This window comes from Lynx canadensis, chromosome A3 (assembly GCF_007474595.2).
Source record: "Lynx canadensis isolate LIC74 chromosome A3, mLynCan4.pri.v2, whole genome shotgun sequence".
In the NCBI taxonomy this organism is placed as follows: Eukaryota; Metazoa; Chordata; class Mammalia; order Carnivora; family Felidae; genus Lynx; species Lynx canadensis.
In genome coordinates this window covers 68,510,195-68,526,679 of record NC_044305.1, presented here as the reverse complement: position 1 = coordinate 68,526,679, position 16,485 = coordinate 68,510,195, and the positions used below count along the sequence as shown (strand labels likewise).

The 16,485-nt window shown below is 37.1% G+C and overlaps 1 protein-coding gene across 1 annotated transcript in view; it reads left to right on the top strand.

Moving 5' to 3' along the window:
* LOC115511232 (neurexin-1-like) overlaps positions 1-16,485 on the top strand; it is a 699,173-nt gene that overhangs the window by 657,074 nt on the left and 25,614 nt on the right.

The window sequence follows — 16,485 nt, the reverse complement described above, 5'->3', positions numbered from 1 at the left end:
GCCTAATATAGCTTGCAAAATGTCTATAGTAATTTGAAATAATTAGCAGGGAAATATTCTTAGACACAGGCAAATGAAATTAGAATTTTGACATTTATAATTTCAACACTTCTGAATATATGGAAGGTGCAGTGATTGCATTTTTCATTTTTTTCTATTTGTTACCAGCATCTAAACATAGACAGGATTTGGTGGATGTTCTGGGAAACCAGCATTTTGGAGCACCAATTGATATGTACAGTAGAGGTTTAACTTTTAGTTAAATCTTATGATAAATTTGATTTCCAGAACACTATTAGCTTGAAACATTTCAGCTTTCAAACATACTCTGGGCGCTGCAAAGCTTAAGCACTATGGCACCAGGGGGAGCGAAGAAAGGCAAGGTATTATGAGGTGTGGGAACCCACACTTCTCAGGCAACTCATTTCATTATGGCTACGTGAAGTATAGGCCTGGATTCGGTTATGGCAGTTCTAGAACATGGGACCGATTTCCCCCCCTTAGTGTCTTTCTTGGCTAATCACCTATGATATATTTCATTCTTTTATTAGGAGTAAGTCCTCTTACCACTTTAATTTTACTGTATCCAGGGGCACCTAGGTGGCTCAGTCAGTTAAGCATCCGATTTCAGCTCAGGTGGTGATCTCATAGTTCCTTAGTTCGAGCCTGGAATCTGGCTTTGTGCCGACAGCTCAGAGCCTGAATCTTGATTTGGATTCTGTGTCTCCCTCTCTCTCTGCCCTTTCCCTGATCGTGCTCTGTCTCTGTCTCTCTCTCAAAAAATAAATAAACATTAAAAATCAATAAATACATTTGTTGTATCCAGTGGAATTAACTTTTGGAAAGCACGCATAGGTTTGGAGAGGATTTCACCAGATAACTCACCATTCTTTGCCTATTTTAGTCAACGTCACTGAGAAACTGCCTCTGTTCATTGTATCTTGTATTGTTCAGTGTAAAGTATTCAGGGACAGAAAAATTTTCTACTAGCCAATTTTCCAGTCTGTATCTTAGGTTTGGTGTTTAAGAGGAGTGAGGTCTTTGCTGCCACAGACAGCTAAAATCTAAAGACTCCACTTAATCAGCTAGTCCTGGAGCAAGGCTAGTTTGATAAATTGTCTTACTTTTACGTGTACATTTTTGAATGTTTTTTTCATCTTAAAACCCTTTCTTGAATTTTGAAACCAAGACCTATCTCACATCTCACTCAGTGAGACAGAAATCCTACTTTCTTAAGTCTGAAAGACCTGTCATTGATCTCATGTGTAAAATGAACTGAGACACCCTGCCACTTTCCAAACATGGGTGGAGGAACATTTTCTCTCCTTTTTTCCTTCTTCTGCTTTATTTTCTTTATAATTTCCTATTTGCTTTGTCTCTCTTCTTTTAATTTACCTCTAACAGAAGGATGCTACTGACATCTATTGTTTTCTTCTGCCCCATTTGTGTCACTGAAGAATCAAATTTTGAAACCAATAGATGGGTATGAAATTGCTAGGTCACTAGCCATTATTTTTAAACCTTATGGAAGTTAAGAGAATCAACTGGATTCTGTGACATTGAAAGGAAATATATTGAGCACAACCTAATTCTTAGATGGATAAGATTCTATAGATTTGAGGAATGGCAAATAAGATTACTCTTTGAAGCAGTAGTTAATTGGGCAGAAACTAGAGTCTTCACGATAGAAGTATTAGGAATTTAATTTTTTAGTGAAGCCCTCACACTTCCTTTTTAATTGTGTTGGTTTTGTTGGTGTTGTTTTTGTATTTTACTTTAATTTTCTCTTCTAAATCAAGGGTATATAATATTTGTTGATGTTGAAATTATTATTTGTTGTTATCCTAATCTTTTGGATTCAATATTCAAGGATAAATAATGGAAGGGTAGGCAAAAATGGTGTCACTAATAATAAACTGTCCCATGACAACTTCCTTACTTTAGATTATGGTGAAATAGTCAATATTCTAACCACCTTAAAGCCACTAATGGTTTTAGATAGAAACTGTCACATTTAGCTGAAAAGTAAATTGTTGAGAACCAGTATATTTCACTTCATTGATTAAAGCACCAGGCCCTGTATATTTTTGTTTCATCTGTGGCTGTCAGCAAGGCATTTCATGAAATAGAAGATTATTGTATTTATTTATGTATGTATATACTCATATAGTTTTAAAACTTTTAACTTTGAAATGATTAAAGATTCACACAGTTACAAAGAAAAATGCAGGGATATCCCTTACATCCTTTACCCAACTCTCCTTGTGTTAACATCTTCCATGACTGTAGTCCAATATCAAAACCAGACTATTGACATTACTATAAATCATAGAGCTTTTTTAGATTTTACTGATTACACATACACTTATTTGTATATGTGTGGCTGTATGCAATTTTATCATATGCATAGCTTCTTATAACCACCACCACAAAGTATTTAATTGCACCATTAGTAAAAGAACTCCCTGTGTTATACCCTTGATTAATTAGATTTTAAGGGGACCTGGGTCATCTGCCCTAACCTACTTTATTGGGATGGGGAGTGTTTTGCCTCAGGTCAATTGGTTAGATAGTGATTGAATTCCTAGTTGGCTCAGAATGCTGTGTCCTGTCCCAGACCACTTTCAGACATCCCACCTTTCATTCTCAATTTGTAAAGTTAGGCAATTATTTTTCTATAATTAAAAAAAGAATTGTTAAATGTTTATTCAGTTTTGAAAGACAGAGAGTGAGTGGGGGAGGGGCAGAGAAGGAGACAGAATCTGAAGCAGGCTCCAGGTTCCAAGCTGTCAGCACAGAGCCCAACACTAGCTGGAACTCACCAACTGTGAGGTCATGACCTGAGCTGAAGTTGGGCGCTTAACTGACTGAGCCACCCAGGTGCCCCACTACAATTTTAAAGATAAGAGAATTGAAGCAAACAAAAGTTTTAAGGTAGTTCAATTGTACAATTTCATCACAATTCTGGACTTTTAAAAAAATCAGATATTCTAATCCTATTAATGGATGCATAACAGGTTAAGGGAACATTAACCATCAGCGTGAGCATTATTGATATTTCACACAAAGCATGTATGTGATACATGTAATCCACGTTGCTTCATAGGGATTCAGCATGCTGGCTGAGAGGGAGAAGGTAGTCAGTTGTCATCTGTAAAGAATCCCAGAGATTTAGCTACAAATTATATAATCAGTACTCTCCATCAAAAGAATGGAATGTCTCCTCCCTCCCATTCACACACAAACACACCAGATAATGTAGGAATTTGTTTTCCTTTCCATTTTGCCTTTAATGCTTACATTAATTTAGTTACCTCTTATACAACTATTGAGGTGAGGTATTGGAGTTGGAAACAGGGGTATCCTCTTTGGAACAAGTTTCAATGCTACTTACTTTGGGAATGAATCTGGTTATAGAAGAGCAGAACAGAAATTATTTGGAAAGATTGGAGGATCAAAGACTTTTCTACTATATCAGCATCATAGAAATTAGAGATGCAAAAAACCCATTAGCTGATTTGCCCTATTTCCATGGAAATTGCAGTGCACATTTTTCAAAAGACCTAATCTATTTTTGTTTGAAATAAATGGGAACTCAATGTATATTCTTGTTAGAGCTTGAAACTGCTGATTGTTGTGTTTTCTGGGTTGTTTTTCTTTTTAGATCCACTTGACAGTTTGCATAGCTAATTATTACGTTCTCATTGTTTAATCTCAGCATTCCTGTAGGCTTTTTACAATGGGGGAGGGTGGAGAGCAGGACTGCAGTTTAAAGTACATCAACAAGCTGTTAAGGAGTGGGGTGGAGGGAGGGATGGAGAGAATGAGTGTGTGTGTGTGTGTGTGTGTGTGTGTGTGTGTTTTCTGGAAGATGCATCAATGTTAAAGCAGCAAAGTGGATTTTAAATAACTACCAGGCTTTGGTAGCTATAACACTTTTGTGAAGGTTTTGTTGGTAACCAAATACAGAAAATAGTGGAGTCGCTTGTGGCCTCATTTTATGTAGGGCACTTTGTATCATGATGGGTCATTTGCAACAAAGCTTTTGCTAGGAACACTAAAGAGCATGCAATCTTAGAAATCCAGTTTGTTTGTTTGTTTGTTTGTTTGCTGGTGAATGAACTTTCAAAAAATATTGACTTAATTTGCAGAGTACAATTTTGGATGGAAGGACCCTAATAATTTGAAGACAATTTGTTATGAATTATCTCTTATACCAAATAGATAGTTTTAAAATTTTCCTTTTTTAGTATTCTGTGAGTTCCATTTATGGGGAAGAATGCTTTTGTCAAGAGTCACTGGTTTTATTGCTAATGTATCATGAAACCATTGTGGAGGATTCAGAATTTAGAAGCATCAAGTGAACCATTTAAGACCAATTGAAGTAGTGATGGTTCAAATGAGATAAAATTACTTTTTTTTGTAGGTCTTCTTATTGGTGGTGGTGGTGGTATTGCTTTTGGTAGGGGGTGTTTGAAATACTGACTAGAATTACAGACTTCACCTTCTTTCCTGCATTACAGGTAGGACTCTTCTAAAAAGATGCTCCACAATTCATTAGACTGAAAGTTTGCTTTAACAGAGCATTCCTAAATAATTATCATGCTTCTTTAAGGTATGTTCATTTTAGATGAGAAAATTAAGGTAAAAATACAGTAGAAAATATTTAGAGTTAATTCATATTGAGAGTGAACCCTGTGTTTACAACAATGGTGAAAATGTTTATTGTTGTATTTTTGTACACAGCTTCCCTTAGAGCAGCCAAACTAGTGAGAATTACCAGCTAGGAGCAGATAATGAATGACTTGGATCTCTATATTTGCATAGATGAGTAGATAAATGGATGGATGGGTGGATGGATGGATAGATAGATAGAGAAATACTATCTTGTGGTTTCTAGTTGCTATAAGCAACAGAGACAGTTATTTCCAAGCCTTTCAAGACACAATGAATGGCAAACATTGTGTGCCTAGCAATTTGAACCTCCACATAAGAACTCGTTGAATGCTTGAGAGCTAAGATGAAACTCATACACATTCTTGCAAACCATTGCCATGGCAACATACTTAAAATTTCCAAGGTCTGTCTCCCTCGAGTCTGCACCTGCAGTTAGCTTATTGTGAAACAAAAAAGAAGGCTTTCCAACTTCAAAATGCTTTGGAATGGTTGGAAGTATGTTTTGAAATAAAGTGGAGTTTAAAAGTTGAAAAGCAAAATAGAACATTCAGGGGAAAAGTACATTTGCATTCTTCATGCAATATTTAGCTTTTTTTCTCCTCCTACTTCACAATATTCTAGGCGAGGGTAAATGTGGATAGTCTACCTATTGTAGTTATTAGGATATTATGGTTTTTCCCACTTTAGTGAAAAACCTGCTGCCTCCTGGCATGCTAGGTAACATATGTACATGTCCTATGTAATAATAATGAAGGCAAGAATAGCTAAGATTTACTTAGTGTTTATTATGCAACAACAACAGTGTTAAGTGCTTCATTGATCATGATTTTCTTAATTCTTAAAAGTACACTGCTGAGATTGGTACTGCATCCTTCCCATTTTACAAATCATTCAAGTTCTAACAACTCCAGATTTAAACTCTGACTCTAATGTTTATGCACCAAATCACTGGATGCAGTGTTACAAGCTCCCATAATCAGTCCCAGCACTCCCCAATTTGTTAAGTGAAGAGCTGGTTCTAGGAGACCAGGAAAGGACATACCACAGACAGAATCTCTCTACTCAGAATACAGAGTTAATCATGAATACAGCTAAACCCTTGCACGGCAGAACCCGTTCTACCCATAAGAACAAGCAGACACAGTCCCCAATCTTTAGGTGGCTTGGTCACAGACAGTAAGGCAGCCACTTTCCTTATTCTCTTGCTCATCTCTCTCCCAGCAACCTCAGTGGAACACTCGGAAAATAGATTGAGGTATTTGGAGTCTAGTTCCAATAAGGTTCCTTGGACTTCATGAAATAAGAAAAGCCTTGTTGAGAATTATCGTGGTAAAAAATGTTACTGAGTGGGCAACTTAGAAATAAACACATACCTTCATAAGGAGCTATGTATTTTGAGGAAACTAACAGGTCTCTGTATGTTAAGCCACAAGCCTTGGCTGAATGCTTTAAGCAGCTGGGCTTTCCTGTTTGAGAACTTCTCTGACCCTTTTTTTCCTAGAGCCAGTTTATTATTTTTCAAAATAGTTAGAGAACCTTAATTATCTGGATTTCCAGCTCAAAGCAGATCAAAGGAGTGATTTTGGAAAGGGAAAAGGGTGTGGATAAAGGCTGACATGGATAGACAAAAGAGAAAACTAGTAAGAGCAGGCATTGATTAAAAACTAAAAGAGAAGCATGAGGACCTAGGGCACAGGGCATCTGCCTACACTTCGGCATCTGAGATCACCGCTGTGTTGCAGGTTCTGAGGTTTCTAACAGTGATACCAAACCATCAAGAAAAGCTTATCTTCTGAACCTTCCGTTTAAAAGGTGACGCTTCTGCTATTTCAAAAGTTCTCATGATGACAACTGGCATTTTTTTGTGTGACTAGAAAGCGTATTTACTGTCCTAAATCAGCAGACATCCCAGAATTCAGAATTAAGCAAATGGGGCATAGGTTGCGGGTGAAGGAAAAGTGCACATCTAAGCAGGAGAGGTATGATACCAAGTTGGAGGAAATGTGTCAGAACTGAGTGGAACAGACTGTAAATGCAGGGCTGGAGAAGAGAAGAGCCGTCCAGGAGAGGACATGGTTAATCACTTAGTCATCGAAGTGTGTTACATGTGAATTTTACTTATCACAGTGCTTCTAATGGCCAAAATGATAATAATAATAATAATAATAATAATAATAATAAGTGAATAGTAGCTGAAGAGGAAGTCATTAAACAATCGCTTAGCCAAATAAAACACTCGAATACCTGTGGGAAGAATTCAGTCAGATTTCACCTAAATGAAATGTGCACACAAAGACAAGATCTCTAAGGAAGTGCCTAGTCCCCAACAGAAGACAATTAACAGAATTCTCCTGTAGCATCTGCGTGCACATTCTTCAGTCAGTCCTTGGGCTTGGCAGGGGCTGCTGAGTGCTCTCTGGTCTGATCTGACGTCGGGCGATGTAGGCAAACTTCATTCCCTGGTACTTATCAAAGGCCTTGCATAAAATTTTCAGTAAAACTTAGGGCAGAATGGCAAAGGCAAATCATGTTTGAGAAACTTGGGAAAAGCAGCAAGTGATTCCTGCTGCTGTTTTTATCTTCCTCTTACCCAAACATGGAACTGGGAGCAGTGGAGGGAGGGGGATGCCAATTGAATAGAAGGCCAGGAGGCAGGCTCACATTCGGAATCCAACACTGAGCCAGGTAGTGATTGGATCCCACACACCTGACCAGGCCGCATTAGTCTCCCTCTCTTTACTGTAAGGGAACTGGAACAGATATCTCAGTGAGTCTCCAAGCTCTGAAACAAAGACAATTTGATGAATTCTAGATTACATCAAACAGCTAGGGAGAAAAGAAGAGCTTCCTGGCTTTTCAGTGTATTCAGATGTGATGTTTTTTGGGGTGTTTTAAAAAGTGCTCTCGGGGGCGCCTGGGTGGCGCAGTCGGTTAAGCGTCTGACTTCAGCCAGGTCACGATCTCGCGGTCCGTGAGTTCGAGCCCCGCATCAGGCTCTGGGCTGATGGCTCAGAGCCTGGAGCCTGTTTCCGATTCTGTGTCTCCCTCTCTCTCTGCCCCTCCCCCGTTCATGCTCTGTCTCTCTCTGTCCCAAAAATAAATAAAAACGTTGAAAAAAGTGCTCTCGGCCGAAGCATAAGAGACTCTTAAAAACTGAGAACAAACTGAGGGTTGATGGAGGGGGTGGGAGGGAGGGAAGGGTAGGTGATGGGCATTGAAGAAGGCATCTTTTGGGATGAGCACTGGGTGTTGTATGGAAACCAATTTGGCAATAAATTTCATATATTAAAAAAAATAATAAAAAAATAAAAATAAAAAGTGCTCTCATATCAAATATGTAATTTGCTCTGTTTATAAAATGTTTAAACATGGAGGTGTGGATTTAAGTTGGAAATAACACCTCCTTTGTGAAGAGAATATCTGTGTCTAAAGATCTCAGGAGATCTCTGTCTTCCAAGGCTATTCTTTATATGCATATCATTGAAAGGTAGTCCAGAACAAAGGGAAGTTACTGACTCTGTGGTATAATAAGAAATATATGTTTGGTCTTTGTCGCCACTTCCTGACATAGCTCCTAAGTCCCTTGGACTTTCCTGGGTGCAAGGAGCATCTTTTGTTCTAATAAGTACATGCTTGGTAGGTTTGTAGATAGTTTTAGAATGGGACTAGTAGCCAGAAAGACCAAGCCATAGTTAGAAGCCTAGAACTTTCAACCCCCAACCCCATCCCTAACCTTCCCAGGAGGGGAGAGGAGTTCAGGATTATAATTCATCATGCCTGCCTGATGAATCCTTCATAAAAAACCCCTACATGACAGAATTAGGAGAGCTTCAGAGCTGATAAAGTCATGAAGGTGCTGGAAAGGTGACCCACCTGGAGAGGGCATGGAAGCTCCATATCCCCCCACCCCCTGCCTATCTTGCCCTTTGCATCTCTTCCATTTGGCTGTTTCTGAGTTACATCTGTTTATAATAAGCCAGTAGATGAAAAAAAAAAAAAAGATCTCAGTAGTCCAGTAGAGGAACAACCCTTCCCCCATGTTGTAGGGAGAGGAAAGTGAGAATGTATACAGAGCCAGCTATGTCTATATAATAAATATTGTCAAAATACCTTCTAAGTGCCAGCCACTGTGCTAGACAGGGCCTTTCTAGCCCTAGAGAATTTAGTGCTCTGTATAGTCCTGTGTAATAGGGGTAAATCACTTCATTTGTATTTAGGAAGAAACCTAGAGAAGTTAGGGAACTTGTCCAAAGTCTCACAGCTAATAAGTGGCAGAGCTGGGACTTCTGCCCTATCTGTATAGCTCACACCTGTCCACCTCCTTCCATGTTCTGTGGACAGGGCTCAGTGGAGAGCAGCTTTCTGCTCATAGACAGCCTCCATTTGCCACATTCCTGAAGTTCGCCACGCAACTCAAAGTAGAAATGTCTGGCTCTCTGTTATATTCTTCCACTGCATAACTCTTATTAATCAAAGATATTCAATAAATGATTATAAGTGGATGAATGAACTAATGAAAGAGCAAATTCATGGAAGAATCAGTCAAAAGATCTCAATTTTATGAATGAGTTCTGTCCAATACATATTTCTTGGTCTAAATTTGATGGCTGGTCTCAACCAGCCCTTATATTCATCCAATTTATTTCAGGAGGAAAATAAAACTTTCATCTTGTAGTTAGGTACTAAAGAAAAACATAGAGGTATAGTTTCTTTACAATAAACAAAAGTATTTACAATGCAAGACTATTGTAGTAGAGTTCTGAGGAGATAGGCAGAATTAGGGGCAGTGAAGGGGGGACCCAGAATTATAGTCAACTATTTTTTCTCAGTTTTTTTCTATAAAGCAAGCTATATCTTATTGCTTTCTCAAAGGACAGGACTGCTTCATAAAAACAGGCAGACCAACTTATTGCAAGATATTTTTAGCTCTTCCTTCTTTCTAACTTTCAGTCTTTCTCTCTTTTCAGTTAAAGGTAATGTCACTTCTTGCTACTTCTCTACCATAAATTTCCAGCCATGAGGTATAATGTGGAAACCAGTTATAAAGTTTCATTGTCACTTCTAGAGATGTTAGAGGCAGATAAAATCTTTGAAAAAGTGTGATTTTTTGCCACAATTCTCATCTCCCACTCTTAGGAGTCATACTCCTGGAAAATAATCTATACTTGTTCACTCTTATTTAGAGACTTAATTAACTGTTATAAATGAGAAATTGTGACAAACATAGACCTCAGTGTAGTGAGCTTAGAGAAGATGACCATCAGGAGTAAGGTTATTTGACATGATTCTACCAATTCAAGTGTCATGAGTAACATTTCTTCTGTTTTTAAAATCAAGATGAATCATGCACTCTGAACTTTATTTCCACAATCATACTTATTTTCATAAAAGGTTTAGAGTGTGATGACTTTTCCCACCTTTACTGAAGTATAATTGACAAATAAAAATTGTATACATTTAAGTACATGAGAATGGCTTGATATATGTATACATTGTGACATAATTCACCGCAATCAGTGGTGATGACATTTTAAATCAACTCTACTGAACTCTTGTGATAGATATCTTGGGGATGTTAAGCATGGAAAAAAAACTCTATCCCACAGAAGTACATGAGATAAGATAAAGCATACATCTAAACAGTTCCCAAACTTGTAGATTTCAACGTAATTTTGAAAGGCAAATACCTCCACTGTTTTGATGTACTGAGAAAATATTTTGGTCTTAACTAGTGTATTGTTTATTATTATTATTACTATTTTAAAAGAGAGAATTAGCACACACTCAAGTTGGGGAGAGGAAGGGAGAGAGGAAGAGAGAAAATCCCAAGCAGGCTCTGTGCTGTCAGCCAGAGCCCAATGCCAGTTTCTATCCCATGAAACATGAAATCATGACCTGAGCCGAAATCAAGAGTCAGACACTTAATTGACTGAGCCACTCAGGTGCCCCTAAGCTAATTAGTATATTGTTAATCCATAGAGAAGACACAACCATAAGCAGTGTCATGTTGTAACTATAGATACAATCATTATAATAGGGAACATTATGTGGCAGGGGTCAAACCTAAAGTACATCTCTTCCTCTCAGCTTCTTTTCCCTTCCTTCTCCTTCTCTCTCTCTCTCTCTCTCTCTCTCTCTCTCTCTCTGTCTTTCTCTCCCTCCCTCCCTCCTTTGATTAATAGTGTTTGCTAAGTGATCTGTATTTCCCACTCACCTGTTCTTTTAGATGCTCTAGTTATAATAGGGCATGCATTAGAAATAAACTGTGGATGCAGAGATAAAGGAAATGAAGTTGTCACCTAGGTCCCAGGAAAGTGAGTAAGGAGGAGAACTTGAGAGGACTCCAATGTCCTTGCATCTGTATGGTGACTCTCCAGGACATGAGGCCTGGAGAGGAGGGAATGACAGTGCCAGGTATGGATTGGTACTACCTACCTTGTACATTACCAGTGAAATTGACACATACACCCTAAATAAACAATGCTGAAATGAATCCTATTCTGGTATAAAGGGAATCAGCCCAAGCATAACAGCATTTATGAGAAGGGCTAGTTGGATGAGAGAAACAGATCCCATTTAACTGAGGGTACACTCAGAGGATTTCGGGACATGAAAATGAAAGTTATTCAGTTAAGTGGAAAGTCGGCTGCCCTTTTTGAACTCTCCCCAGAACTATTCTTTATAGTGTAATATGAAGAGAAAAAATAATTCCTTATTAGTTGTAATAATAGCATAGAAATACCACATTGTGGGAACTTGGATATTTCCAGAGTGCTTTCACGCATGTCAAATTTGATCCCTACAACATCCCTGTGAAATAGAGAAGTTATTATCATTCACATATAAAAATGATTGTATATAAATATATAGTACATATATGTTTACATGTATAGTATATACTTACATGTATAGCATACATTTTCTTAAGTACTGTTGAGAACACAGAAACTAGTCTCCTTATATGTGTGTGTGTTTTCTTCATGACAATTTTAGTGGTTACTTATCTCAAATCCAATAATTTCCTTTGCCACCTTTTAATTTATCTTAAATGTATTTCATTGTGTATCTTTATAGACTATATCACATCCTTTAGAGAACAAAATGGTTTTGGATGGATGGATGGGTGGTGAATGGATAGATGAAAGTCATCTGGGGTAGGATAAGACAAAATCACAACCTATTGTGGTCAGTATAGTCTCATAGTTTTGCCATTAATTAGCACTATCATTGTGGTCAAACAAAAACTATTAATTTTGTAGCTTCTGTTTCTTGATATATAAAGTGACAAGTTTAGACTAAGGATCACTAAGGTCTGGCCCATCACAAGAAGATGTGTGACTGCTTGACTAAAACATGGTTCATTCTATCCCCTAACATGTTAGACGCCAACAATGAAAGCTTGAAGTTTGGAAACATGTTAGTTAACACTATCCATCATTGGCATTTTACAATTATAAAAAATCTGTTTGGGCATCATTAGCAGTAAGTATTTTCAGTTCAACATGTGTGACGAATTAGTTCATTCAGCCACAATGGTTGGAGTAGAGATCCATATAGACTTACCTAGAAACCTAGATTTGCACTGTAAACATCTGTCAGTATTCATTTAATTTGGAAACGGCCAAACTCAGTGCAGAATTTTGGACTCATGTCCAAAAGCAAATCAAATAGAGAGGGAACACAGTTGGTCACATACACATTCTGACTTCTTTTTTAGCATTTCCACTCCACTACCAGCCGCCTTTGGAGGTCTTATACCCCCAAATTCTAATTAATGCAAATCCAGGAGAATAGGTTATTACAATACCTATCTGAAAATTTAAACTGCACTTTAACTTTTTCTTTTGGCCAGCTCTCCTACATTACTTTGGCTAAAAATGTAAATGCAATATGAGCAATAAAGGTCATTAGTAGCTTAAAGAAATAGTACAAGAGATATACTATCTTTTTGAAAACATAAACTTAATTTCAAGTTTTATGACACCAGGTTTCTCCTTTGCAGGTTTACTACTTTGCATAACTTTGCTAAAATATGATGTCCTTTTTTGACTAAGCGGAAATCCTCATTCTTTTCTTTCTTGCATATTTCCTTTAAATTCACTTTTTTGTGACATTATTTCCACATTCCAATCTTCCCTTTTGAGTTTTGCCTGTTCAGATGACCACTATCAAATCCATATAAAATGCATGTTAAAATGAGTAAGATATTGTGATCTCTTTACCATGGTGGGGTTTTTCTATCCAACCCACTTTTACTGTTCTGGAACCATTGCATACATTTTAAATAGTCAAGAAAATTTTGAAGAAATTGAATGGCTTTCAAGTCTGCCTTTTCCCCCAAGCAGACAGATGATTTATGGTCACTTTTTGTAATAACCTAAGGCATCAATTGGGGGAAAAAAACATTAAAGAAATGTGAAAGCTGGCTCTTTTCAGAAATATTAAGCTTTGCCCTAAATATTCATGAATGCTAGTGTTCAAACATTCAAATTGGGTAAATGAGTGTACAAATGGGTATTTTTTTTTTGAGCATGCACTTAACTGTAGTGCTCAGAATAATAGCACCTCCACCTACATTCTGCATAAGCATGTTATTAGTGAATATTTAATGAAGTAATAGTTATGGGAGCACTGCTACATTTCAAGAAAGCTAAGCCATTTGAATTGAATTGATTGTTATTTGTATCAGTGAGTGATTTGTTCCTGTGCTTTACAGAACAGAGTAAGCACAATAAGTTATTTACAGGTGGGAACTACAATTTATACCCTGCTAAGTAGTGACCATATTTTGTGCCCATCAGAAAACGCTATGTATACATGAGGTATACATGAAGTGTTTTCTTTTCGTTGATAACTAATTGAGCCTCACTCTTTTTTGTTATTCATGTGCTGGAGCTAAAATTCATACTTCTCATGTTGGATCTCACTTCATTGCTTTTATTTTTATTAGATTAGTTAGCCATGGAATGACATCTTTATGTGGCATCTACTACTCAGAGAAATAATTGACAAATAAGAACCAAAAGCTTGACTGAGATCATGGAAACTACCATAAAATCTATGCAGAGACTCCAAACTCATTTTGCACCTTTAATAGGATTGTTGATTTTGTTTTTAATTTTTTTTTAACATTTGTTTATTTTTGAGAGAGAGAGCGAGAGAGCACAAGCATGGGAGGGGTAGAGAGGAAAGGAAACACAGAATCTGAAACAGGTTCCAGGCTCTGAGCTGTCAGCACGAGGCTCAAACCCATGAACCATGAGGTTATGACCTGAGCCAAAGTGGGACGCTTAACCAACTGAGCCACCTAGGTCCCCAATAGGATTGTTGATTACCTGAAATTGCCAGTTTGATGTATCTTTATTGGTTTGATTTGGTCAAATTGACTCACAGTTCAGAAATTGTATATATGTGTACATATATACTGGGTGTATATGTGTACAAATAACTGGGTTATTTTTCTGCACTTTTTCTCTTGGCAAATATTGTCACTTCCCCCATCCCCTAGAAACTTCTTGTCTTATAAATTATTAGTGCAATGTATTGAACTTGGCTTGGGCAGTCTATAACACTAATCATGAATTCTGACTTTTTTTTTCTTTTTTCATGAAAATGTGGCTGGCAATAAGTCTTTTCTGGAGAAACTGCCAGATTCAGTCCTGAAATCCAGACATGAATGCTCTCTCTCCTCCAGAACAGCTTCACATAGACAAAAGTAACAGTAAGATCAAGTGTCCACCAGTTAGCAAAACATGTCTCATATCAGCTAGGTCCATACTCAACCCTATCTCCTGTCTCAATTCAGTTTAAATGTTGATCACAGCAGTGAACGATTTGGGTAAATAATGCTATACAAGTGAACACCATTTATTGAGATATTTTTCAGTGTTGTATTTGGATGTATAGCCCTATAAACTCTTGTTGTTTAGAAATAAAGTTTCAATCACAATTTTAGAGTAAATCATGAATTTCTTTGTGGACCTCAAATTAATAGTGGGCATAGTTTTGCATAGTGGAATTTGTTCTTTTGTCCTGATAGATTTTTCTTGTAGGTGTTTTCATCAGAATGTATCCGTCTTCAGTAAAGCTGTTTATCACGAGGAGTAAGGTCTAGAGACGCTGTTCTTAGTAGAGATATAACATTACAGACTAAGTTTATCCTCTCATCATATCTTTTTAACACACAGATATGCATTTGTTCTGTATTTTAAAAAGTGATAGCAGGATGCCTGGATGGATCAGTTGGCTAAGCGTCCAGCTAGCTCTTAATTTTGACTCAGGTCGTGATCTCACATTTGATAAGATCGAGCCCCACGTCATTTGATAGGCTCTGCTCACAGCACGGAGCCTGCTTGAAATTCTCTCTCTCCCTCTCTCTCTCTGCCTCTTCCTTACTTGCACTCTAAATAGTAAACTTTTTAAAAAAGTGATAGCAAGTGAATATGCAGCAAATTCCACCATTAAAGGTTGGGGGGAAGATGCCTGTAAGTAAGGAAAAAAAGAACAAAAATACACGAGTTTCTCTACTTTCTAACCCACCAAATGGTGTCTCTGGAATAACCCTGGCTGTTAAAGAAGTTAAATAAATTGGGATAACTTCTTACTATACACATCCTTTCTCCCACCCGTTCTGATTACATTTTTTGTCTCTATAACATGTTGGTGTTTTACATGGAGCATGATGAATTAAGTTTCAGTGCCTTTATTTCTTGAATTCTATTCACATCATTTTTTCCCCTAAAGGTAAGGAGACCTAGATATTTTTAGCAGACATTTTGAACAAGTACAGATGCTTGCTGCATGAATGTACAGGCCACTCTGAATTAGGGAAGACCAACATGGCACTTTGACCTGTGAGTGGTTAAATGCACAGTTAGGGACATTTGTCTAAATGGACATTTATGTAAAGCTACTGCTTTTGCTTGATTACTATTCTGTCTCTTTCAGCAGGTTGTCTCTTTTCTGGAAAAGGTTATAAACATCAGGGAAAGTATACTGAAGAATAGAATTGATTAATGTGACATATTTGAGTTTCTTTCTACCACTCTCTCAACAGCATGTCATAGAAAGACAGCTACAAACACAGTGAATTAAATTTAAATTACACAGCTTTGGCTAGAAGATTGTTCAGTTAATTCAGCCTCCAAAATGAAATTTGATTTTTTTTCCCTACACTGAAGCCACTTCCTGATTTTTCATAGAGTGATGATTTCTGCCAAGTCATCTATTGATTTGAGATCTTTTATTCAAAAGACTATTGCTGGTTTTCCATTTCTGAGAGAAAAAACATGAAAAACAAGGATGTATATTCATTATACCAGGAAAAGTACATTAAAAATTAAAATACAGTTTTACAATAGGGTCGTATTTGTACCGTAATTTTTTTTTCTACTCAAGGAGGGCTATCCGGTACTATTTATTTCATGACATTTTTTGTTATTTTAGGTACTATGTTTTGTGAAAGATAACACTGAGAACATTCTCACACTTTCTGTTTACTGTGGAATTGTTCCAGAAGAATGTAGAAAATAGGTCAACTTTTTAAAGAAAATTTAAGTTGGGTGGCCTAAATAATTTAGTCTGCATGAAACACTGTCCACTGAGTCACACATTTTTAGTCCATGAATTTATTTTGAGAAGCAGCCTTCGTTATTTATATTTGATGTTTGATTTCTGATTCAGAATGTAAAACTAGCTGTGAGAGATGGAAGCTTAGTTCAACCAAGTACCAATATAGCTACTGTATTTTGATATAACTACTTAACATGAGATCTGAAAAGTTGAAAATAATTCACACATACAACTTCC